Genomic DNA, 27,624 nt, shown 5'->3' with positions numbered 1-27,624 from the left:
GGGCAATTGTCAGAACACTGGGATATGGATCATTTAGCATACAGATGGTATTGTAATGAAGACAGAGGTTATCTACAGTCACTCTGGCAGCCAACTTAAATCAAACCACTTTGGGTAGCCCACCTTAGAAGGATCTTTTGGTTTGTAGTTTCCTGCATTGAAATTTAAGCAAGATTAAAGTGGAGTAGCAATCCATCCAGGTCATGTAGGAAGTACAGAATTAGTGTGTTTATTAGAAACAGCAAGTGTGTTAGGTCACGTAGGCAGTACAAGATTAGAGTGGGTTAAAGAAAATTTGAAATTCCCTGGCCAGTGGCTTAATGGAATTCACAAGAATTCCAAATTGGTTGTATACAGTTAGGCTGAACAAGAAATTAACCATGGGAAAACTCAGATGTCTGAGTCTTGTTAGAGGGAGAGAAGAGAGAATGGGAAGGAGAGAAAGGAGGAAGTAGGAAAGCAGGAATAAAAAGAGGGGGAGGAGAGAAGAGACTGGACCCTTGACACATAAGTAATGCACATTCATATGCCAGTACATAATTGCTTCTATTTTCTCTTCACTCATTGCCTAGAAGAAAGTTGTCAAACCAGCTTGCCATGTCTTAAAGCCTAGTGGTACTTAGGTTTTACTATGGATTATATGAACAAGATTGTTTTAGATAAAACAATCTGGATACCTAAAAGCAGAAAAATTTGTTTTGATTGTGGAGACCTTTGATCTACAAAGTACCCAGCAAATGTGAAAGTACTGACAAACAGATGTCCTTCCTCAGTTACAGTATATTTTAAAAATTGTAGAATGAGTGGAATATGATCAACTTTCATCTAAATTAAACCTAATTTGAATATGTAAATTTCTACAGGGAATGAAAGAATGAAAAGAGGAAACAGTTCCCAATGATTGCAATTTTTGACAAATCAAGAACTGAATAAATGTAGGTATATTGAGATCACAGGGTAACAGAATTTTTTAGCATGGAATGTGATAGTATTTGATCTCTAAACAATGCAGTTGTAGTATACATGAGAGTAGTTACCTGAGGAGTGTTTAAGGTATGAATAGAAACTCTTAGTAGATGACAGTGTGAAGAAACAGGAAACCTTGAGCTTGTCTTCATGAATAATGAAAGGTCATGTCAAAATATTCTGGGTGGAAATTTAAACTGATCAACATAAGTAAGTATATCAAGAAGTGCCTGATGTAATACAGTTAAGATAACATCAGCCTTAAAGGAATATGTTAACATAGATGGGGATTCCTGCTTAATATCTAAGATGAAAGTATAGAGTTTCAGTATACAGGACTTGGTTATATAATTATTTCTATTAGAAAAATTAAGAAACTAAACCTTAGATGTCCCAAATTCACCACAATACTAGTAGGGTAACCTAAATTATGTGCCCGCAACTATGGCACAGGGAACCTTGGCAGGTGGAATTCATTTAGGAATCTTGAGATGGGAAGCTTTTTGTTACAACCTTTTAAGTGGGACAAGGAATGTGACAGTCAAGGCGATGTGAGGATAGTAGCATAAGTTAGAGATTCAATGATGCTAGATAGATACATGACTTTGAAGATGAGTTAGTGACTATGCACCAATGAATACATTCTCTTCAGCTAGAGGGAAGGACTTGGACGTTCTCTTATCCCTTATGGAGAAACAGTTCTGACTTTATCAACTCTCATCCAATCTCCCTGGAATCAATCCTCTCCAAGGCTGCTACTAAGAACACACAGGAATGATGTTTTTTTCTACCATCATAAAAGATACCTAATGCAGTTCATTTTCTTCTTCTATTCCCTGTTCTAATTCCCTGTTCTTATTCATAGTCAATTCTTTGAAAACTTTCCTTTCCTTTATATCTAATTCATCTTCTCTACTCTTTCTTGAAGCCACTATTTTTAAAATCTTGTCTCCAGCATGTTACAAAAACTGTTCTTGATATTTTTATGGCCAAATTATAAATCTACAGATCAATTTTCAGTCCTCATCTTACTTGTCCTATTTGTAGGATTTGGCCTTTCCGCCATATGCAGTTTCTTCATTTGGTTTCAAGGACAGAACCCTCTCTCACCTTTACATGTGCCCTAGTGGTGACCCTTTTTTTAGTCTACTTTCTTGTTACTCCTCTTTTTTTTTACCATCTACTTAGTAATGGAGTGTCTTATGTCTCATTTCTTTTGTTTCCACACTAATGTTTCATCAAATCTCATTTCTGAACATCTAATTTCATGGCATAGAAAGCGACAGCTCTTTTCTGACATATACTAAATCTTTGTCTTACCCTTTCCCTTGAATGTATATGCAAAACAGTCTCCATGAAATTTTCACCCAGTTTTAACTTTAGATCTTTTCCCGAGAGTCAAAATTTTAAGAAATGTGTAACATTCATTTCTTTAACTTTTTGTGTATATTGCATGAAAGTTAACTATCTTCAATAATGTACAATCAACAAGGGGTGTCACAGGCAAAATCAGTAATAGAAAACAAAATAATAGCCAAGGATGAGGAACATACCTCAGTAGTATAGTGCTGGCATAGTAAGCACAAGTCTCCTGAGTACCACACAAAAATATTAAAACTAAAGCAAGAAAATAGACACCTGAGGGTTTCAAGTATAACATATAGTCCATTCAATAACTGTTTAATCAATCTCTTGTAGTAAGTTATGCCTACAACATGTGGAAGAGTGTAATGAGAAAGCTTACTCAAGTCTAATATTTTAATCACCATTTAGTAATATACTGAAGAATCTTCTTTCATATAAAATAAGTGGGCTGGTTCCAATAATATGTTCAGTACTGTTGAACTTCACATTATTTTTGTTAAATAACAGATAGACTGTGTCATTTTTATATATATTAAACATAATTAGTATTTATTTGTATTCATTGAATTGTAGCATAAGTTTATGAGATACTCTACAAAAGTTCCATATAAATATTAAATGAAGTTTAATTATAGTCAGAAGATATTTGTACATATATACACACATATGTATTTTTATACATAGGTTAAGAAAGTCACAACTGACCTCACCTTTTCTGGATGATAAAGAACTAAGTTACTAAAAAGTAGTCCAAGTTACTAAAAGTTGTTACTGAAGGTAAATATCTATGGCTGCTAAATTATATTTTATTTAACTTAAAACTTGTGTTCATCTCAAGACAAAGCGGATGGGAAATGCCCTCCACCTTTGCAAAGTCATTGTACTTTAATAGATCCCTCAAAAATGAAGTAAAATGGAAATCAGGAAATATTGCAGCTCAGAAATTGGGTAACTTGGCCACATCAAACCTTATTCTTATGGCGAAGTGGGAAAAGAAAGGCTTACACAAATACCTAGGTGTATATTCTGCCCTTTTCAATAAATCCCAAGAAACTGGTTCATTTAGTTACAAACTTGTGAATCCTTGAACTTTCACGTGTTCAGACCTGCCCTTTGTCGGCTCCATGGAAGTGTCACAAAGTTCCTGTTACTCATCATTATACAGTTTGTACTGTTTTATGGGGGAAAATATTGAATTGAAAAATTCTAGGAGTGTCAAAACTAAATTGTAAATGTGATAATGGTGGCTACACAGTTTCTGAGCATTTTCAAAGCTTTAGCATGGAAGCACCATAAAGCCATCAGATTAAAATTAGTCAAAGCCTTTCCAAAACTTAATGTTCTAGTGACACAAGGAGAAGATGATTTTAGCATTAATCAACAGGTGTCATTTTGTTTAATCCTTAGAAAAACAGTTGGATCTATGACTTCTGTTTATTCACTATCCTGTGAAGGCAGTAAAAGAAATAATCTGCTTAGTAAGAAGTGTGATAGACTGAGTAGATGAATTCCATACCTGACTAAGTTGAAAAAAAATTATGGTCACTTCATTCCTGTACTGGGATTTGGTACCTATGCAATTGAAGAGGTAAGTACAGAGATGTTGGGATTTAGAGTTTTAAAGTAAGAGAAAAAGCATGAGTGGGAGATGTGCTGGATTATCAAGTCTCCCAGTGTCCATGTGACAATGGTGGCCTCTCCTGAATCTGTTTCCTCATGCTAGAGAAATTCTATATACAAACAAGAAATAAACAGTGCTTTGATTATGTGGTCACATACTAATTATTGTGGACACTTTTTTTCTTCTGTTTCAGTCTGAAACAAATGTATTTTCTGACAAGGTAGAAAGAAGAAATGTAGAAAGTAAGATCATGATGGGTAATGATATTGAGTATATTTTCATATTTGTTGACTATTTTTATTTCTTCTTTTGAGAAGTGTCTACTCAGATAATTTGTCCACCTTTTAAATGGATTACTGGATTCCTTTTGTTGTTGAGTTTTCTGAGTTCCTTATATATTTTGGAGATAATATTTTGTCATATTAATAGTTGCTAAATATTTTCCCCTTATCTGTGATATATTTTTCACTTTGTCAATTGCTTCTTTTGCTTTGCACAAGTTTCTTAATTTATGCAGAAATCTCTTAATTTGATATAATCCTATTTTTCTAATTTAATTTTCTTTCCTGTGCTTTGACGACATAGCTAAAAAATCACTTCCTATACCAATATTTTAAAAGATTTTCCCTGTTGCTTTCCAGTACTTTTACGGTTTCAGGATACTCTTTAACATCTTTGGCTCATTTTGAGTTGATGGTTGCAGTGTTATGAGAGGGGTCAAGTTTCAATCTCCTGCATGTAGACATCTAGTTTTCCCAGCATTTATGCCAAAGGGACTGCCTTTTCTTGAGTGTAAATTTTTGACACCTCTATTAAGAAACAAGTAACTGTAGATTTGTGTGTTCATTTCTGGGATGTCTATTTTGTACTGTTCGTCTATGTTTGTAGTCCTGTGTGAGTACAATCCTATTTTGCTTACTATGGCTCTGTAATATGTCTTAAATAACAGAATTACCTGAGCCAGAAGAGGGTGACTCACATCTAGCTACTTGGGAGGCTGAGATCAGGATGATGACAGTTGTAGGCCAGCCCAAGCAAAAAGTTTCCAAGACCCCACCTCAACCCATAACTGGACACAGTGTCACATGACTGCTATTCCAAGCTATGGTTGTAGACCAACCTTGGTGAAAAAGTTTGCAAGACTCCATCTCAATGGAAAAAACTGGGTGTGGTGGCAGACACCATCACTCAAAGATGGAAAAAAAGCATAAAATAAGATGATTGCAGTCCAGGCCAACCTGGGAAACATGTGAGAGCCTATCTCCAAAGTAACTAGAGCAAAAAGAGTTAGAGACTTGTCTCAAGAAGTACAGCACCTGCCTAGTACGCTTGAAGTTCTGAGTTCAAACCCCAGTACCACAAAAAAAATCAAAATTATAATAAGATACCATTTCCTCTCCAGATAAAATATCTATTATCAAAAAAACAAAAAGTAGCAAATTCTTAAGGGGATGTGGGATAAAAGGAGCTCTTTCACACTTCTACTAGGAATTTATATTAATATTGCCAATATGGAAAACAGCACAGAATGTCTTAAAAAAACTAATAAATTGAAAATAAGATCCAGCTATACCACTGCTGAGTATATCTCCAAAGGAAGTGAAGTCAGTATACTAAGGTTACATCCACATTCCTGTGTTATGACAACATTAACAAACACTAACAAATGGAACCAACTTAAGTGTCCATCAATTAATGAACAAATAATGGAGTTGTGGTCTATGTACATTATGGAATAATATTTAGTTATAAGGAAGACTGAAATTCTGTCATTTTTGCAAAATGCATACAAATGGAGGACATATTAGGTAAAATATGCCAGACACAAAAAAAGATATGCCATATGTTCTGTCTCATATCTGAAAAAACATCTAAGTATGGTCACTTGAATATTGAATAGTGATTACTAAAAGGTTAGGAAGGGTAAGAGAAAGGGTGGGTAGAGGGAATTTGGAAATATAGTTAGAGAAGGAATACTTTCTCAAATTTTACAGCACAGAGAGATGACTAAGGTTCACAGGGACCGATTACAAAATTTGTGACAATCTAAAAGAGAGGCACACAAATACCACAAGTACAATGAAATGGTAAGTAAGGATAGGGAACTGCTAATTATCCTAGCTTGATCACTGTATGTTGTAGGTCTATGCTGAAAAATCAAAATGAACTCCATTTGTCTGTGTAATTGTGTTAGTCAGTTTTTCCATCATGGCAATAAACAGCTCAAAGAAGAAAAGGTTTGTTTTGGCTTATGGTTTCTAAGTTTTCAGTTCATTTGCCTCCATGTTTCTGGGTCTGTGTTGAGGCAGTACATCCTGTTGGAAGAATATGACAAAGGAAAGCTAGTTACTTTATGGCAGCCAGGAAGCATAAACAGCAATATAAGGAAGCAGGGACAAGGTACACACTCCTAGGTCCCACCTCTGGTGATGTACTTCTTCTAAGTCTTTTGAGACTGAAGGCAACATTATAGCCGTGAGATTCTGCAACTAACAAACAAATTACATATTTCTAACATACAATGGCACAGAGTAAATATTCCCATTCAAAAAAGGAAGAATAGACTACCAAGTAAGAATCAAACTGAAGCATGACCAAAACCCAGTAACACAAATATAAATCCTTTAGTTCTGTGTCCAAAAGATAGTAACATGTTTGCTCCAAAAAACTTGGGCTGTGCTACTGTTATGGACTTGGCAGCTGCAGCCCAAATAACTGCTATCTTTGGCTGGTTGTGCTTACTCCACGTGGTGTTCCTCCATAGATGTTCCACCTTCCTGGCATCTCTAATTTCCTGGTGTCTCATTTGTAGTTTCATAACTCTCACAGGGACTGCATGCAAAGACTTCAGCCTTGTCACATGTTGTCTGGTCTCCTAGGTCTTCCATTGAAATGTGGTTGGAACCCTCTGTAATTCCACAACTCTTGCATTCTTCATGCCTGCAAAATCAGCATCACAGAAATGACACTAAAGTCTGCTGCCAGCTGAACCTTGCTGAGCCCACCTGGACCATGGCTGTAGTGGTCTCTTAGTGCCTAGATGGCTGCTCATGGGGAATGATTTTGAAGATTCATGATAGGACTTGGTTACATAGTAGAACAAAGTGGCATGAAGAGTAGGGAAGGATCAAGGACAGCTATAAGTTGGTAAACCTCTTCTGCCCTTATAACTAAGAAAGTCAGGGATGGTATCAGGAAAATGACATAAGAACTGACTTTCATTTATTGTAAAAGTATTCCATCAATTCTTTTTCAAATCTGGTGGATAAACCAATAATTTAAAATTTCATTGCAATCATAATTTCCCTAAAATATGGTACTCTGGTTTAAGTACTGACACTTGAATACTTCCTTATATGATGTGGGTAGTTCCTTATTTATAAATCTTTACCTCTTAATGTAAATCATTACAGATAGTATTTACCTCTGTCATCAGGTAGAATGACTGCATAGAGAATAATTAAAATAGCACACTGCTATCTCTTTAAGTGTGCATTTTCAAACTAGATTCTGAATAATACTTGGAATTAATTTTTCAGCATTTCATAATAAATTTGGATGATAACTTTGTCTGAACTGCTTATACAAGCAGTGGAGTTTATTTAAACTTGATTTCCTTTGGGAGTATGGAATTTTAGAGTGTGCTAGCAAAGCACATCTATGAAATCAATCCCAGATAAAGGATTAGAAACTGAGTCTCTAAACAGCTCTCCTTGTAAATGACACATCCATGTGTTCTCTAAACACAGCAAGAGGAGAATTAGTGTGTTCTCTGTGATTTCACTGTGAGAAGACTCAAATAAGTTTGGAGCCTGTTCTTTCCCAACTTCGTCCCATTCATATTTTCCTTGGTTACTTATATTTTATAACTTCACTATGTAAATAATAACCATCATTAGAGCTATATGGTGAGTTCTGTAAGTTCTTTCAGAAAATCATTTAACTCACTTAACCTGTAGCTGTTCCTGGAGACCTCGGATGCCAGTGATCAATGAATGAGTGTTCGGGATTGAGGAGGTCCCTGGGATGTTCAAGTCTTCTTATGAAGTAGGAAAAATCAAGAAAAACTAGGATATGTTTATCACCCAAAATGCAGAACTAACCAGAGTCATGAGAAAAAGTGTTTTTTGTGAAAGTCACTACTTGCTCCTGACCTAACTGAATCATATGGATCTCTCAATACTACTTTCAGTTGCTCCTCTAGGTTCCAAAGAGTAAGGTTTTGGAGGCCAGCAAATTAGGTATACATGATGGGTTCTGCCATATTGATGCTGCTTATTTCCACCAAAATGAAGAGGAGGTAGGGCTGGCCATTCAAAACAAAATTGCAGATGGCACTGTGAAGAGAGATGACATTTTTCACACTTCCAAGTTATTGCTCATATTGTGTGCAGGTGTACAAATTAATGAAATGTGATGTGTTAAAGTGATATTTGTATGAGTGGATTAGTATTGATGAATTCTGTTTCTTAGTCCATATTTTATTCATATATGTTCACATATAATATCCACTATTGAAAACAGATGAAGATGATAAACCATTGATAAAATTTAAATTTATAACATTAAGTCCCTATGTTTTATTTGTCTCAGTGTAAAGAAGTGTGATTTAGCATTGACTGTGGAATCAGATAAAACCATTACAAGACTATGATCTTACCTCCTGTATGAACTTCTCATTTCTTAAGATTCTGAATATCAGATTATACCTTTATCAATAATAGAGACAAGTACAAATTTACTCCTTTGTTATTAAATAGTATGCTCAACACATACTAAAATATTCAAACTACTGATTCTTCCCCATTTAATTGAATGGATAAAAGAATAAAGACTATTAGACTCCTTTGTAAACTCTTGTGAAATATTACTCACAGAAGAGTTATTATTATAGCTTGATAAATTGTTATCTTTGGAGTAATTTCCTTCCACTTTGTAAATTAGATGTGCTAATAATATTCAAATTCATGACAGAGTTTACATGAATAAATCATATCAAGGAAAATTCAGAATGGAAGTAAGTATTTTTTCTAGGTGGTCATCTGTTTCTAACCAATTGATAAAGTTTCTATATTACATAAAGATAATCCAGAAAATTGGCTATGTGTTAATCTTGCATGACTTCCACTCTTCAACCTTTGGAGTGTCTCTTAACTTGGCATAGACCAGAACTGGTCCAACCTTGCTTGAAAAGGTCACTGAAGAAACTTCAGTTGTAATATCTAGACTTCTATCTTAGTCAATTCCCAGTGTCCATGAAGGCAGGAAATTTGCATTATCAAATCTATTTATGTTCAGCTGTCAGAATGACCATCTGTTTCATGGATGATTTGATAGATTTGTGCATATTTATATGAATTATTTATAGGTTATGAAAACTACTCATGGTAGTTTGTACAAAGAAGTTTTTGGACTATGTAAATGAAGAGCCATACTGGCTAGACTGATAAGTTTGAAACAGTCTTCAGAAATCTTGCTTCTTGTCAGTTCCTTCTCTGCATTTCTATAAGTTTGCTTGTTTTTTGTCCCAACATTTTACACTGGTAGCAAATGTGGTTTTGTGGTAGTTTAATGCTCATGTTCTCTATACTTGATGGTTTATAAAATCTCCCAGCATCACAATTAATCATAAAAAGAAACTCCATTGATCCTTTGTCTTCAATTTAATCTGTAGGATCTATTTTTGTTTTAAGTTGTTCATTTGCTAAGAATTAAGTAATTAATAAACATAGGCAAGTGCCAGCCAACAAAAATCCAATCAATAAATGAGGTGCTGTGTAATAGTGAAGAGCACCATACTGAGAGGTTGGTTGCTTTTTGTTTTGTTTTGTATTATTTTATTATTTGCTTTGTTCAAGGCAGGGTCTTGCTATGTAGCCAAGGCTGGCCTTGAACTATCAGTCCTCCTCTCTCAATCACCTGAGTACTGGCATTACAAGTGTGTACCACAATGCCTGATTCATACCAAATAATTTTTAATTCCTTTTTATCAGTTGTTGTTTGGTTAAAATTTTTAGATTTTTAAAACTCCATGACTTGTTTTCCTTATCAATAAAAGTGTAACACCAGCGTAGAAAAAGGGGATTAATAAGATAATATACATAATTCATGGAACATGGACAGTACTTGGTAAGTAAAGGTGTTTTTGTAATAGCTATCAAAATAAATGGAAAATGCTAATTTGTGTCTGGTGGAAACAGGAATTGTACCAATTTCAATATTCTTCCAATCACAAAACATGAAAGTTAATTATTGATTATTCTTTTTTTTCATTTTTCTACCCTTTGCATGCCTCTTAGCATGATGTGTTGAGAAATTAAAACTAGAAAAAACAATCACAGTACACTAGAACATAAAGTGACAAAATGCTGTATTTTAAGATGTAATGCCTGTGAAAGAAAAAAAATATTTGTTCATTAAGATGTTTAATTCTAATACTGTAGCAACAAAGAGTCCTAAGTAAGCACATACACCATGGTAAATAATCCATCCCCAAAAGAATTCAAGGGTCTTGCTTCCTTGTCGGGCCTTGAGTTTTGTGGGTACCTCACTGGCCTCTCATAGAAAGATTCTAAAATAGAACTCCTAACACCAACACTGAGGAGATTCTGTGAAGTTACAGAATCTATGGCTAGGGGTTGTAATCCAATTTATTTGCTGAACTTACTTGATTTTGGAGCAAATTATTCTGAAGAGTTATTCACATTCCAGTGTCCTGTCTACTTTACTTTTTCTGTTTCCTTTATCTGGCATTATACATCTCATATATAAAAAGAATCTTGATGTACTATATTTAGTTTACATGCCTGACCCATTCATGTGCTCAAGGAAATGGATGTTGACTGGACATAGGTTTTGCCTGTGGTCAAAAGCTGGAGATTTTGACCATTTCACCACTGACTTTCTCCGTGACAGAGAGGAAGTTCTTCAGGGGAAACAAGGGAAAATGAAAAGCAACAAAAGTTATTATTATCCACAAGGACCCAGGATAATATTATAAGTTAGTATATATAATAGACATAAGAGAACAGAAGAAAACTCACGTAAAACATTCCTTACAACCTCCATACAAAACATTTTGCAAATACAAGGATGTGAAATTGTTGCTCCATATTAAGTATGGAATTTAGTGGCCAGTTCTAAATTTATCTGGAAACATAGCTATGGGGAGCAATATGAATTTGTGAGATTGTTTTAATGACTACTTTTACTCTTTTCAGGTAAGGAAATTCTTCCAAGAGGTGAAAAGGGGAAAATAATATCTGACATTGTGGATCTCTGTGAAACACGGAAGGTGAGTCATTCTAATACAGATCACAGAGGAAGTTGAGAGTGTGAGAATCAGGTCACAACTCTGCATGTAGGAACATATGCATCCTGGCATCCAGAAATTCATGAGCTTTACAAGGGCTCTTTTGCAGGCATTGAGTGAGAAAGATATTATTGGAATATATTAGAGAGAATTAGGGAAAATTAGAAAGTCATATTTTTCCTCTATATGAAATAGTCTCTATGATTTCCTAAGTAAAACAAGGAAATTCTTTTTCTTGTTGTCATTACGTTTTCCCCTATTTTCTTTGCCATTTTTTTCTTCTAAACAGTCAATTCTAGCCAGGTTCATTTTGATTTCTTGACCATGATCCTTTCAGCAATACTACCTTGCATTTATTTATATCTGAAGATAACTGAATATATTAGACTTTGAATATTTTTCCCTCCTCAGGCCATGGAGAAGTATAAGGATTCAGGACTGGAAAAGTCCTTGGGGGTGTACAAATTTAACTTCAGGCAGCTGGAGATGATTCTGAACAAGGGAGGGCTCAAGTACAAGCCTGACTGCAACTAGGTGAGTTTCCTCGACTTCCTCTCTTTCTGTTCTTCAGAACTTTCTCCTTGCACTACTTCCAGGCATCCATGTCTTTAAACTTTGTGGAGCACAAGGCATTAATTGTATTGCTCCAGTAAATGTCTTGGTGAAAAAATTTGAGAGACCATAGTTTTGAGCTGTGTGAAGAATTTGTTTATGCAAAGGTGATGACAGAGAACTGCACTCATTATTTAGACCTTAAAGAGAAGGTGCATTTGCTCCTGAACTATGACAATGTCCAGAGATTGGATGACAAAAAGGAGCTTTGGAAGGAACTGTGTATAGGAAGGATGTTCTTGCAAACATGGAATGGACAATAAAGAAGAATGGATTGAAAATAAGAGGAGATAATTGCTAAGGGTTTGTGTATGAGTCTGATGCTGAATCCTTGGTTCTGGCATTTGTGCTTTAAGGTGTCTTGGTCAGAGGAGGTATAACAGGAAAGATTAAATGGTGTCTGTGAAAGTCATCCATGTTAGGAGAAGAACATTATCTGTTTATGGTAATATTAAATCCACATACACAAACATTTAGCAAACCCAAAGTTGACCTTGTGCCTGACCACATCTTAGTCAGCTTCCCATACTGGCTTTCTGCCCTCAAATCAACCATATAAGCACAACTATCTTGTGCTTGGTTCTGTGCTCAAACTTGGTTTTTGACAGTTATGGAGTAAGGGTCCTCAACTGGAAAATCTAGTTTAAAAATTTCATTAATTTGGTCCATAATGACAAAATGCTATGTTTTCAAATATAAATATTAACAAATTAACATGGTTTTAATATTAATTTTTCTCCTTTTTCTGATGAGCACTTTCAGACCTTTAGAATGATTGAAAAATTGATATTTAGCATCCATATTGCCCACCTGTATTCATAATTGTTGCTGTTTTGTCATATTGCCAAATATAGGTAGGTTTATGTGGGGTAACTGCATACATTTTTGAAGTTATTCAAAGTATATTATAGATATAGCTATTCATTTCTATAGATCCCAGAAAACATCTAAGAATGAATACATTATCCCACAGAAATACAGTTCCATTATTATGTCTAAAGAAGTTAAAAATTGTTCCATTTTATCATTTAACATTTTGTTCATATTCAAACAGAATGTGTACTTCTTTTGTAGCCAGGATATAGCAGTAACTCACCCTTAATGAATTGTTGCTTTTCTAAAGATTTTTCGGTGTAGAATGGTTATCAATCTTTTACCCCTATGTTCTCCAGGCAGATTTTGTCAAGTATTCTGAATTTATCAGATTGCTGTCTAGTAATGATATATAGGTGTTTCTATTCCAAGTTTGTGTATATTTGAAGTTAAGTGAGATTTTTATGGCATTAACATTAAACACGTCCAGCAAGAAAATATCCTTAGCATGCTGTGACTCTCAAGTTGTAATCCTCAATTCGTCTATAAGGACAGGCTGTCCCACTGTTATTAATCATAGTTTTGATCACATGGCTGAATGTGAGCAAGATCTCTTTGCAAATATATGCTTCTAGCCACTGAAGTTATTGATAACCTGGGAAGTTAGTCGTTGTCTACAGTGGAAGTTGTATATCATGACCAATTTTCACATAACATTCAGGAATACATCAATGATTTTTTGCCTGAATAATATTTCATTGGTGTTTGTAAATAATTATTTTCATTTTACACTATTCTATTTTCCTACATTACATTCTACTGAAAATAAAATTTGATTAAAAAGTTAAATAAATGACTCCTACAAAATAGGATAAGCAGTATTACCTTTTTATAATTATTTATATTCTGAGAGAGGATTTGCTATCATGATCACCATCAGAAGGGAAGAAAGTTCATGCTTCTCTCTCTCTGTACATCCATTGCTATGTAATTGTGGATTTTTATTTACTGTATGGGTTATAATTGATTTTACTAATTATACTTATTATTTTTGATGGAGAAATCTACTCAACTGCCACCGGTAGAATCCCTCAAAGCTCAGTGAGATCACCCCCAGTTCCATGTCTGAAATTCATGGAGTCTCTTCATCATATCTCCATACTAGTAGTCCACAGAATTGGTCAAGCCCAGGAATGTTATGTTTTTACCCTTCACATCAACAGATATTTTTAAAAGAGGATCATTATTTGAGGTAGTTATTTTCCATTCAAATTTCATGTGACAGGTTTTTTATTAAGGTTTTTTTGCTTTTAACATTTCATTTTCACATTAATATGAGAATTTTATGAAATCTCATGTCCTCTATACTTTTCATCTATAGGTAGAATGTCATTCATATCTCAACCAGAACAAACTTCTGGATTTTTGCAAGTCAAAAGACATTGTTCATGTTGCCTATGGTGCTGTGGGAGGTCAATGATACAAGTGTAGGTAATGAGAACACACTTGTTGATGAGGTAATTTTAGTCTTACATTGCTCAGTTTTCTAAAGTTCTCTTTCAGCCAGCTCAGGGAGAGGAGAGAATGTGCATTTTTGAGAAGATCCCAACGATACTGGTGTTACTTATCCAGAGATCACATTTGAGAAGCCCTAATCTAGACAGGACAGCACATCCATTCTTCCAGTTGCTAACAAATAAAATACTCAGCCACATAAGCTAGCATGTCTGCTTTTCTTTCCAGTATGGATCAGAGTGACCCATTTCTCTTTGAAGATCCAGATCTTTGTGCCATTACAAAAAGCACAAGTGAACTCCAGTGCCAATTTTCCTTTGTTATCAGCTGCAGCATGGGGTTGTGGTCCTGCCCAAGAACTTCAATAAGAATCAGATCAAAGAGAACATGCAGGTAACTAATGAGCTCGGGGCATCAGGGCTTTTACATACTATCTTCCTCATGTGTGCTTCTTTGCAAGCTCTCAAGACAACTTCTATCAAGACATTTTGCATATGTACTTTTTGTGCATTCCTAAGAGCTTCTCCTCCTCTACAAAAGCACTTCTGGTTGTAGTACTAAATAGAATTAGGACTGGATTAAAATCTAGAGATTTGAGTGTCAGCCTTAAGTGAGCACTGTACTCTATCCCTATGCAAGTGACATCTCCTTTTCTTCATTTTCTGAAACAAGGAGATTGAATTAGATAATGTTCAGTCTGCAATTATGGGTTCATTTTTCATATCCCTAAAGCTCATATATTTTAATATCCATCTATTTATCCACATTATTAGCTGAATATCTTTTTTAATTTTCAAATGTTATCTGTAATGGTTGCATATCCAATCACTATTAATGTAGACGTTTATGGTAAAATAGTTTGTTGGTTTATTTCATAACTCTATAGTTTGAAAATTTCCTTGGCCACTTCTGAATGCAGCCAAGTTCTTCTATGTAGGTTGAGTTCTCTCACACATTTGCAGAACAGTGAGGTTCCTGTGCTCCAGGATGTTGACTGAGCTGTTATCTGGATTATCTTGCTTTCCTCCATGTATCTTGTACTCCAACTAATTAGTAGTAATTAATACTTTCTCAGAGTATATTTCAGAGGCTTTTCATATCTAGACTCAAAACTTAAACATTGCTGCTTTTGTCACATGCCAGTGGTCAATGAAAGTTCAAACTAGGTGAAACCCAAGGGGATGGGAAAAAGATACCAGCTCTTAGTGTAAGAAGGTACAAATTTACATGACAACAAGCATGGGCCTTGGAGATGAGAAGTATGTGGGGAATTTTTATAAACAATCAACCACAATTATGTATTCTGAATATTATTTTCAGATTCAGATGTAGTTATTGTGCTATATTATCTTACAAAGGGCTTTTAAGCTGTTTTTTAAATTTTAACTGTAGTTTGTTAGTGCCATGTGAAATAAGGATAAAAATATGTAAGAATAATTTTTAGTGGCTGTCAAAAGAATTATCAGCAAGAATAAGCACCTGTTTCCTTTCACCAACAGATAAAATTACTTTTCCTTACTCTCTTAATTATGATGAAAAATCAGTCTGTTATTTAGAAGAGCAAATCTTTATTACTACTTTGATTATTTAAAAAATATCTTGGCTAGTCTTGAATGATTCTTTGGTTAAGTAAAACAGGATCACTTTATCAATTCAGTCTTCCACCTATGGAAGTGCTTGACACTGCATGGAAATTATTGATCATTTTGGATTGAAGTGACTTTTTGACAATATTTAGTCTTCTAATATGATTGTAACACAACCTCTTAATTAGGTAGTCTTTTGGAACAAATATAAAAGAGAGCCATGGAGAATACTACGAGTTAAGAATAGTCTTAGCATTAGCCTCACAGTCAGAACAATGAAGGAGAAATCAAGATGTGACATGAGTATCTAGAAAACTGGCACCATACAGTTCAGAGATAGGGAGATGAGGGGGCAAAGAAAAAAAAATAATCTCTAGGATGAAGTTGCTTTCTTTGCTCTTTGATGTATCCCAGCATTTGGAATCCTGCAGCTGATTCGTCCATGAGGATGGCCCATAAAGATCATTGCCTAAAAGAATGACTGTATCTCTGTTAGGTTCCCAAGAGGACTTGTTCTTAACTCAGCAACCTCAGCAACAGATCAACAGCTTTTGCAGAGCTCTTAAGTAATGCAGGTTGTGGAACTCCTGTGGAAGATGCTGACACAAAGAGCAAAACTTGGGGTCTTTATTTTACACACACACAAAAAAAAAAAAGAAAAGAAAAAGAAATAAAAACAAACAAAACTTTGTTGCACTGTTTTCTCCTATTTCCAAAGTTCTTATTCTTGGATTAGATTTTCAATTCACACATTTATTCTTTTCTGCAATTCTTAGGAGTTTTACTGAGTATTTTTTTTAATATTCTATTTATTTGTGTTTTACTTGTGTTAACCAAATGCTCCTTCAAAAAGATTTTAGTAAATTTCAGCTGTGCTGAAGGAGGATCAAGGCAAAGCCAACTTGTCAACATCTTGCCAGAAATGAGGACTAAGTGAGATATGAGCATTTCAGAACAGTCGAAATGCAAAATTACACCAAGTGCCAGGAATGCTTGTCTTTTCTTCCTTTCTTGCTAGAAGCACATGTCAGAGAGTATTGTCTAGTGACAATGAGTTTTCTTGAGTAAAATATAGTCAGTGTTCTCTAAACTCTCAAAAAAAAAAAAAAATCCCACCATTGTGCATGTCCTATAGAGCAAATTTCAACAATGAATCCTGGTAGCTTGGTTTGGCCAGAAGATCCTCTCCTCCTGATGTTTTCTCTTGGTGATTTTCCATCCATTGACTTGCATTTTGATCCTTGGCTATAAATCTTCAAGTGCCCATGTTGTATTTAGAAGTCAGTTCACTCATACACTGTTGTTTCTTTTTCCCTTTTGCAGATTGTTTGAAAATAGAATTTGGAGTTTTTTCCCCCATTTGAACTACTATGAGGCTCTGGTATTTCTTGAAATCTGGTGAGGATTTCAACCTATTACTTTGGGGGCAATGCACAAAGTCAGTCAATTGATCTGGGCAAACAGGCTGTTGAAGGACGTCACTCCTAACAACCACTTTTCTGACACTATTAATTGCCCTTCTTCCTGAGTCTAGTCCTCAACCCTGTCAGGCCTTCATGCTACTCTGGCCTACTACTTCAAGTTCTACCATTCTGAGCAGTGCCTCGTGGTCTGAATGGGATCCCCTTAGACACATTCTATGCCCCTGAAACAATATGTCTCTGTCTTTTTCAAGTTGTTGGCTAGGAAATTAGGGAGTCTGATTAAGACTTATAACTATAAGCAGAGGTTTCCCAAAGCACTGTATGGCCCCCCCTCTCTCTGATGACTTGGTTCTTTGCTCCTGCCTCAACTTCTCAGAGAAGTCTTCTTTGCTGCCTGCAACTAAAGATGTTATTTCCTTCCCTTTCCCCATCTCACCCTGCTGTTTTAATTTCTTATCAAAAATCACTATTACTAGATTTATCTGGCTGATTCTTGTATTTTCTGATTTGTTCTCAAACTTATGGTCTGAATTATCCAATACTGTGACTTCTGGACTTTGAAGTGCTACACAGCACACAGGTAGTGCTCAGTAAATATTTGCGGAACAAGTGAAACTGACCTCTGAGCAAAGCACATTGGGTAGCTTGTAGTTACTCCCTGTGTTATTCTTATATTCTTCAATTCCTAAGATCTCTCTAAATCTTATTAAAAGACTGTAATCCAGCTATGCACAGTGGCTGAAGCCTATAATCTCAGCCTCTCAGGAGGCAGTAATCAGAAGGATCATGGTTCAAGGCCATCCTGGCAAAAAGTTTGCAAAACCCAATCAACCCATGCCTAAGAAATGTGGCACAAGTATGCCATCCTAACCACCTGGGAAAGAAGAAGTTGGAGGATCACAGTCCCAGCCAGATCTGCTTAAGGCCATACCCTATTTCAAAAATAGCCAAGAGAAACATGGCTTGCCAAGGTTCTCAAATGGTAATCAACCTGCCTAGCAGCACAAGGCCCTGAGTTCAGTTCCAGTAAGGCAAATAAAATAAAAAATTTGGTCACCACACATGGTGACCTGTGTCTAAATTTCAAATCCTCAGGAAGCTGGGCAAGAAGATCACTTGAAGACTGACTTATAGCTCAGAGGGAGAATTGTGGAGAACAGAGTATGAGAAGCTTATGAGAACTTGACATAAGCACAACCATGTCTTCAGGCTGGGGTTGGCACAGCCCCCAGCTGCAAAAGGGGGTAAGGGCAAAATGCAGCACAGCAGCTTTTCCTAAGATGTTTATGTGTAGAGAGTACCGATCTCAGGTTCCCCCTGTTTCCAATAACTACAATGTCACAACCCCGCCACTTCCCCACCTCTGAGAACTGTTGCTTTACTTCCTTGTTTGCTGTTATATAAAATCTCTGGAGGTTGTGGAGGCTGTTGTCTGCCTCCACCAGAGTGCCTAGCCCACCTTATCCCATCTTTTTTGCATGTTTGTCTTTTGTCTTTTCTCAATCTTTTGTTGCTTTCATTGAGGTTCCTAGGACGAGCTCATGCAGGCTGCCACGAGTGGAGGCTTCCAAACAGGGACCTAACTATGGGGGAACTTGAAGCCCATGAGGAGGAGACACTCTCCAAGAAGTGTGGGCATGATAAAAAATAAGTAACGTGAGGGGGTCAGTGAATTAAATACAGTCAGGTATAAAAACATAGGACTGTGAGTCTAAGGACTGAAAGCTCTATATACAGGCTTTAAATGCTATGCTAAAGATTAGAGGAAGCAGGGTCAGGTTGCTTTAGCTTATGCAGTTTTTAGATTTTGTACAGGATACTTGCCCTTGGTTCCCTGAGGTGGGCACTGTAAATTTAGAAACATGGAACAAGATAAGAGACAGGCTAAATGTGCGAGATATAGCTAAAGGGCTGGAATGCATGACCATTTTTACTTTCGGTTTGTGGTCCATGATTAGAGATTGTTTGGTTCCTACTCCCTCACATAATCAAAGACTCTCCTCTTCGGTGTCCAACTCTACTCCACAAGATATGCTTTCAGTGTCACAGGGAAGGAACAGGATTAGCAGAGCATGGCACCACCACCGGAAACAGGAGGGCCTGAGAGTGACAGAGTCATGGTGGGGGCCAGTGGAGCCTTGTCTTTGGATCTGCCTCCTAAAAGAGCTCAGCCCCAGCCAGGCCTGGCCCTATTCCACACCGCTGTTGCAGGAACACTCTGGCAATTACAGGGGTTGTTGGAATGGTTATACTTAAGTCACCCTTCTGCTAAGGTTCTTACACCATATCATGAGCTGGTAGTTAGGCTGATTGCTCAGGGACTCACTTCTTGTTGTGAATTGTTGAGACATGAGTCCAGTAACATTGTTGTCTCATTTTCAAAATATCAACAGCATTTGTTATGGCAATTTTCAGACTTATGGAAGTCTGCACTGGCCAATTTTCTGGGACAAGTCAGGGAACATCACCTGCATTTAAAACATTTACAGTTTGCCTCCCTTCATGCATTTGTCTTTCCAAAAATTATTCTATCATCCCCTCTGTCAGAGGCTGTCACAATTTTCACTGATGCTTCTGGGCATGGTACTGCTACCTGTTACACCAAAGATTACCTCAAGGTTCAACATACTGTTTTTGCCTCTGCTCAAAAGGTGGAGATTTATGCTGTTGTCGTGGTCCTCAGGGACTTTCCACAACAATCTATTAATCTGTACAGTGATAGTCACTATGTGGTAGGTGTTTTATGCCACATTGAAACTGCTTACATCAGTCATACTAGTAGTGAAGAGTTACTTTATCTTTTCTTTCAGTTATGTAGTCTGGTGCAAACTCACCTCTATCCCTGTTTTGTGAGCCATTTGTGCTTGCATTCTAATCTACCTGCCCCACTTACTGACGGTAATGCCCAGGCAGATAACCTAGTATCTGGGCTTGCCTTGGCTTTGCTAACAAACTGCTGCACCTGTAGAAGCTGCCCGAGGAAGTCATGCTTTGTATCATCAAAATGCTTCAGCCTTGTGTAGACAATTTCACCTAACCAGAGAACAGGCTTGACAAATGATTAAATCATGCCAGCAGGGTGTCACATGTTTGCCACAAGCACCTAAGGGGGTTCACACCTGGGGCCTTCTGCCTGGAATCTTGTGCAAGTGGTTGTCACTCACATTCTCTGCTTTGACCAGCAGTGCTATGTTCATGTGTCAGTGCACATTTATTCAGGTTATATCTATGCCTCTGCACATGGTGGTGAGGCCACTAAGCATGTCATCACTCATTGCTTGGCTGCCTTTGCAGTTATGGGTAAACCCCAACAGATCAGACTGACAATGCCCCTGCATATACTTCAACTGCTTTTCAGCAGTTCTGTGAGGTCTATCAGATACATCAGACCACTGGCATTCCTTGTAATACTCAAGGGCAGGCCATAGTGAAATGCACACATGCCACTCTCAAAATGCAATTAAAAAAATTAAAAGAGGGAGATGAGGCATGCCACCCAGCTAGCCAATTACATAAAGCTTTATATACTATTAATGTTTTAAATTGCCCAGAACAGGGTTTAACACCTACTGAAAGGCATCAGCAATCACAGAAGCTGACTGTCAGGCCTCAGTTTCTTTGGAAAGATTCCTTGACTTGCAAATGGCATGGTCCTAGTCCTGTCCTGATGTGGGGTCAAGGACATGCTTGTGTTTTGCCTGAAGATGCAGAACACCCAGTGTGGGTACTCTCATGGGTATTAAGCCTCATGGACTACCCTGGTCCCAAAAATGAGGAGGCTGAGACCAGACAACTCGCCCTGGGACAGGGAACTGCTGAGGCTGATTCTTTTACCAACCAGAGGTCGGCCAAGGAGACAGCCACTAGTGAGAGAGACACAGAACAGCGAGCCACCTACCTGGGGTCAAATTAAGAAACTGATGGGCATGGCGACGATGGTAACTGGTAACCTGGCAATGGCTGGGAATCCCACAGCCACATTGCTGGTGGCATTGGTCATGATTACAATACAGATGGGTTCTGTCCAGGGAGATGCATACTGGACTTTCATGCCCAGCCCACTAATTGTCCATCATGTCATTTGGCAGAGTCACCCTGTAGCTATCTTTACTAATGATACTGTACACATGGGAGGTCATTCCTCAGAACATTTGGTGTTTCAATATAGTGACTATTACCTTTATAGGAATGTCTAGTTCCTTACCATATATATGTCTTTTAGTGAACTTAATGCCATAGAGCCCTATAATGCCACCTATATGCTTCCCTTACTGAGGTGGTCTGTTCATCAGGTAACCTGGAAGTCTGGAGTGGCACCTTGGACAGAGTGTCTTTTGCACGATGTCTTTATGTTCAGCTTATCAAGAAATGAAGTAATTTGTTGGTCTAAAATTGGTAGTCAGGAGTCCAATAACACAGGGTTCTGGCACTTGTCAGTTCTGGGCCTAGATGGGGGGACACCCCAAAGGGATTTATGGAAGTTGGCAGCTACTGTCAGCCTGCTCAATTTCATGAGTTGGTCACTGGCTGATCTGGACAGTGGAGGGGCTGAGAAGATTGGCTGACAGGCCTGCATCCAAAACCCCTATGCTTTGGTGATTGGTAATTTCGAAGTTGCCAAGGGAGAAGGGTTATATAGTATTACTTGTTAAGGGTGCAACTTTACCATCTGCATCTCCAATCATAACAAGGACAAAGACATCCCGATCATGGTCCAACTTTCCTATGTCCTAGTGCCTACCAACATTTTAGGAGATTGGCATGCCAATAAAGCCCTACAAGTAGTTAAGGAAATAAAAGGGATTTCGCTTAAAGAAAAGAGGATGGTGGGGCTAATTATAGCAGGCACTATGGCCCTTGTTACCATGATAGCCACTGCTGCCACAGCTGCAGTGGCATTGACTCAAAATCCTCATAATGTTAACAAAAAAAAATGTTACTTATGCCCTAGAAGCTCAAGTGCAGATTGATAACAAGATGGATGTTTGCCTCAACATACTTGATGCTATGGTTATCACACTAGGCAGTGAATTGGATGCCAGAAAATATTGACAAGGGCTGGTATGCTGACTTCTACCCTGTTTGTGTCATGACCACACAATACAATGAATCAGAATTTTGTGGGAAAAAATAAAAGCTCATCTAATGGGAGCCTGGGAATGAAGCAAGGATATTATAGACTTACGGAAATTAAGACAACAAATACTGGCCATGCAAAAGACTTATGATAATGTTGTTCTTCCAGCTAAGATTGCAAAAGCTATCCTGGGTGAACTCCAGGGTTTCAATCCATTTCACTTGCCAAAGCACTCCTTCTGGTATTTGACAGGAATGAATGTGTTGCTGTTCATCCATTTTCTTGTTCAGTCAGATGCCACACAGTGCAAAGACAGAAGCTTGGATTAAGGGTCTGGCTTCATCTGGAGCATTTAAGAAATAAAAAAAGAGGTGATGTGGAGAGCAGAGTATGAGAAGTGTATGAGAACTGAACATAAGCACAGCCATGTCTTCAGGCTGGATTTGAACACAGCCCCCTGCTGCAGAAGGGGGCTAGGGCAAAATGCAGCACAGCTGCTTTTCGTAAGATGTTTATGTGCAGAGAGTAGCAACCACAGGTCCCCCCTGTTCCTGATAACTACAAAGTTACACCCCCTTGAGAACTGTTGATCTACTTCCTTGTCTGAGCATCACAAAAGAATGTAGAACCAAGTAATATATTACCAATGCATTAGCAATCCCACCCCTCCCAAGTCCAAGATGGATAATAGCAGGTCAGCCTACTTCAGGGGACAGTTAAGCTTAGTTGCATTACACAACTTCTGGCCACAGAAAAACCCTAGACCAGGGGATGACATTTGGTTCACAGAGACAGAGAAAGAGGGTCCTCTAATCAACATCAGGCCTTAGGAATTCCAGAGAAGACTAGGAACATTTTGATGATGTTTGATCAGTAAGGTGACAAGAAACAAGCAACTTGTTGGTTATTTTTTTATACTACCCAATATGTACTGAAAGCTTTGAATAATAATAGATGGTGAGAGAGAAGGATTAAGGTAGAGTAACAGAAGGGGTTGAACTGAGCAAAGTTTAGTCACAGCAGGGATACATTGAGAAATCCCTTTGAGGATTGACTTTGGAATTAATAAACACAGACAGGAGGATTGAGCAAGATAGTGGATTGTCAAAAGCCCTAAACCCCAGTGGTGACTAACTGCCTTGAAGCAGGAAGACCAGGGGACCCAAATGGGCATCCACAGGTCCCATAACCAGTGAGAAGCAAAGCCCTCTCCTAATCCACAATTAGAGAAGCAAATAAACATGGGAATATTGGGATGAATGACCCACAGCTCAACACTTCTGAACCACTGCCCCTGAAGTCTCAGGCAGCTCCACACTTCTTCACTCAGTGGTAGAAGTCCTCCTTCCTGGCACAGATAGGAACTTTGAGTTCCATTCTCCTCCCTGCTACATGATCCTCTAACTCACACCCTGAAATGCCAAGAAAATCTGTGTCCAGGCATAAGAAGGCCCCAGGGATCCCACTAATCCACAGGTACCAGAAGTCATAAGCCAGCAGGATTTTTAACTCTTGTGTCAGCAGTGCTACTCTATGGGCTCCTGAAAACCCACACCCAGCAAGCAAATCCCAGAATTCTAGCTGTCCACAGATTTGATTCTCCCATGACTGCAGCAGCATCACCCTCATTCCAAACCCAATAAAGATGCATCCAGAAAAGAGAATGATAGACCAATATCTTTTATGAATACAGATGCAAAGATTCTCAACAAAATATTGGCAAACAAAATTCAACAACACGTTAAAAAGATCATATGCCATTACCAAGTTGGTTTCATTCCAAGGATGCAAGGATGGTTCAACATACATAAATCCATAAATGTAATACAGCATATAAACAGAAGCAAGGACAAAAACTACATGAGCCTCTCAATAGATGTAGAAAATGCCTTTGACAAAATTCAATACTCTTTCATGATAAAGCTCTGAAGAATCAAAGAATAGAAGGAATGTTCTTCAACATAATAAAGGCTATATACAACAAATGTATAGGTAACATCATACTAAATGGAAAACAACCAAAATTGTTCCCAGTAAAGTCAAGAAAAGGCAGGGATGTCTGCTTTCTCCACTTCTATTTAACATAGTTTTTGAATTTCTAGCCAGAACAATAAGACAAGAGCAAGAAATAAAAGATACTCAAATAGGGACAGAAGAAGTCAAAGTATCCTGATTTTAGATGATAATATCCTTATACATAAGAGACCCCAAAAATTCCACCAAAATATGATTAGAAATCATAAACATGTTCCACAAATTAGCAGGACAGAAAATTAACATACAGGAATCAGTAAGCCTTCCTAAATATCAACAATGAACAGAATGAGAAAGATATCAGGTAAACACTCCCATTTACAATAGCTTCAAAAACAACAAAATACCTTGAAATAAATTTAACAAAAGAAACCAAAGTCCTTTTTAGTGGAAACTGTAAACCACCAAAGGGAGAAATCAGAGAAGACATGAGGAGATGGAAAGACCTTCCATACTTGTGGATTGGTAGAATCAACATTGTGCAAATGGCCATACCACCCAAAGCAATCTACATGCTCAATGCAATGCCTATCAAAATCCTAATGATATTCTGCATAGCAATAGAAAAATATATCTATCTATCTTTCTATCTATCTACCTGGAAATGCAATAAACATCAAATAGCCACAGCAATTTTGAGCAAAAATTTCAATGCTGGAAACATCACAATGCTCAATTTCAAACTATATTACATAACAATAAAATACAGCATAGTATTGTCACAGCAACAGAGAGGAAGACCACTGCATCAAAACAGAAGACCCAGACAGAAACCCATGCATCTATAGCCAACTGATCTTCAGAAAGGAGCCAAAAATACACTATGGAGATAACAGAGGCTTTAACAAATTCTGCTAGGAAAATTGGATATCCACAGATAGAAGACCAAAGCTAGATCCCCACCTCTTGTGCTGAACCAAAATCAACTCAAGTGGATCAAAAACCATTGAAATACATAAGAATAGGGAATGACTTCCTAAATAGAATTCAAAAGACTCGGCATCTAAGAGAAAGAATGAACAAATGGGACTGCATCAAACTAAAGAGCTTCTGCACAGCAAAGGAAACAGTCGCCAGAATCATGAGACAGCCCTCGGAATGGGAGAAAATCTTTGCCAGCTACTCATTTGAGAGCTTGTTTGGAGGTTCTAGCAGGGGAGCGCAGCTACTCGTATACCCTTGACCGAAGAACGGTCCTCCTCTATCGGGGATGGTCGTCCTCTTCGACCGAGTGCGCAGCTTCGGGAGGGAAGCACATGGAGCGGTGAGGGAGGAAGGGGACACCCGCCTAGCCAGCCAGATCAGCCAAATCAACCCTGGCGATAATGGGGTGACAGATGTCACAGCCAGATCGCCCTCACATCCCCAGCTACTCATTTGATAAGGCACTAATTATCCAGAATCTAAAAGGAACTCAAAAATTAATACCCCAATGAAGAAATAGGCTCATGAATTGTTATCATGAAGTTCTCAAAGGAAAAGGTACAAACAGCCAGTAAATACATGAAGAAGTAAGTGCTCATCTTCTCTGGTTATAAAAGAGATGCAAATCAAAACAACACTTAGATTTCATCTCACCCCAGTTAGAATGTCCATAATCAAGGGCAATAACACCAATAATTGCTGATGAGGATGAGGTGGAACAGGAACACTTATACACTGTTGGTTGGAATGCAAATTAGTATGATGATTTTGGAAAGCAGTATGGAGATTCCTTAAAAAACTAAAGAAAAATCTGCCACATGGTTCAATGATACTGCTGCTTGACATGAAAGGAACCTAAGACAGCAGAGACACCTGTATGCTGATGTTCATTGCGGCACTTTTCACAATAGCCAAGCTTTGGAAACAACCCAGGTGCCTTACTACTGATGAATAGATCAAGAAAATATGGTATGTATACAGAATGGAATATTACTCAGCCATATGGAAGATGGCTAAAATGACATGTGACTTGAAGGCAAATGGATGCAATTGGAGGTCATCATGTTAAGTGAAGAAAGCCAGGCCCAGAAACACAAAGGCCAAATATTTTGTCTCATATGTGGAAGATAGATCCAAAATATACACACATACACAAAAACCAGCACTATCATATTGAAACTCAGATGTAGAACACGTTTGTAACAGTGGAAGTATTCTATGAAACTCAGGAAAGAGGTAAAGTTAAAGAGAATGATAGAGCATCAGTAGTCTTGTAAAATGTAATATATGAATGTAGAGGATATAAAGATGTGTATTGAAAGCTGTTGAAAGATGGGGGGATAGGTGGTAAAGAGATAAGGGAGAGTAATGGAAGGGGTTGAACAGGCCAAAGTAAAGTATATACACAGTGGGCATTCGTTGAGACACTCCTTTGAACACCAGCTTAAATATTAATAACAAAAAACAGGACTGTAAAATAGGTACAGTGTGTGGGGGGCAGGTACTAGTGGGAGGGAGGAGGGTGAATGAAGGAGATTAAGGTGACAGAATATGGTAGATGAACTTCATATCCCTATTTGGAACAGAACTAAGAAACCTCTTACAATTGCTTTAAGTGGGGTGAGGAGGAAGTTGAGGGGCAGTCCCCATGGGGACAATGTAACCAATGTACATTATAAGTCTAATTGGAATTACCATTATGAACACCCCCCCTTATAATGAATTATATCCTAATGAAAAATTTATGAAAAATAGAGACAGACAGGACTGTAAATTAGGTACAGTGTGTCAGAGTGTACTTGTTAGATTGGGAGGATAAATGGAGGAGAAGAAGGTGAGGAAATATGGTTGATGGGCTTATACATGTATGAAATAGAATTGTCACAATGATTTCCCTGGAACAAAGAATATGTCCAAATAATGATGAAAAAAAGAAAAAATTCTTTTTATTGTGAATCTAAAAGTATAATCTTATGATATTGTTAGTATTTTGGCCTCCTCAAATAAATTTATATTCAGGCAAGTTAGCCATATTAAAATTAAACATGATTAACTGGTTGAATTTTTTGGCCTGGTAATAAATGCTGCAACTTTCCTTGCAGGGGCTAAGAACTGTGATAATCTCTGTATATTTTTTGTAAAATTAAGGAAAAGCTCCTGTAGTCAATACATAAGTAATTGTTAGGCTCCAAAGATTAGTTGAGGTCCAAAGGGATACCAGTGAAATATCGTCCTGGAAAAAAAGGAAAAACGCTAACCTGAAAATGAATGAATGTGCAAAAAATGCTAATTTCAATGGTACAAGGGTGAATTTAAGTATGATATATTTGACATGTCGTAAGAACATTTTAGATGCCACAATTTACCCCCATTAA

At 37.4% G+C, this 27,624-nt stretch overlaps 2 pseudogenes; both read left to right on the top strand.

The window, feature by feature from the left end:
• The window catches only part of LOC109680001 (aldo-keto reductase family 1 member C3-like), a 68,706-nt pseudogene extending 47,579 nt beyond the window's left edge, over positions 1 to 21,127 (top strand).
• LOC141417591 (putative aldo-keto reductase family 1 member C8) lies at positions 1,458 to 9,309 on the top strand (annotated as a pseudogene).
• Positions 21,128 to 27,624: the final 6,497 nt, after the last annotated feature.

The sequence above is a fragment of the Castor canadensis genome, chromosome 15, assembly GCF_047511655.1.
Source record: "Castor canadensis chromosome 15, mCasCan1.hap1v2, whole genome shotgun sequence".
In the NCBI taxonomy this organism is placed as follows: Eukaryota; Metazoa; Chordata; class Mammalia; order Rodentia; family Castoridae; genus Castor; species Castor canadensis.
The sequence above is the reverse complement of the archived record's forward strand: the minus strand, read 5'-3'. Positions and strand labels throughout refer to the sequence as shown.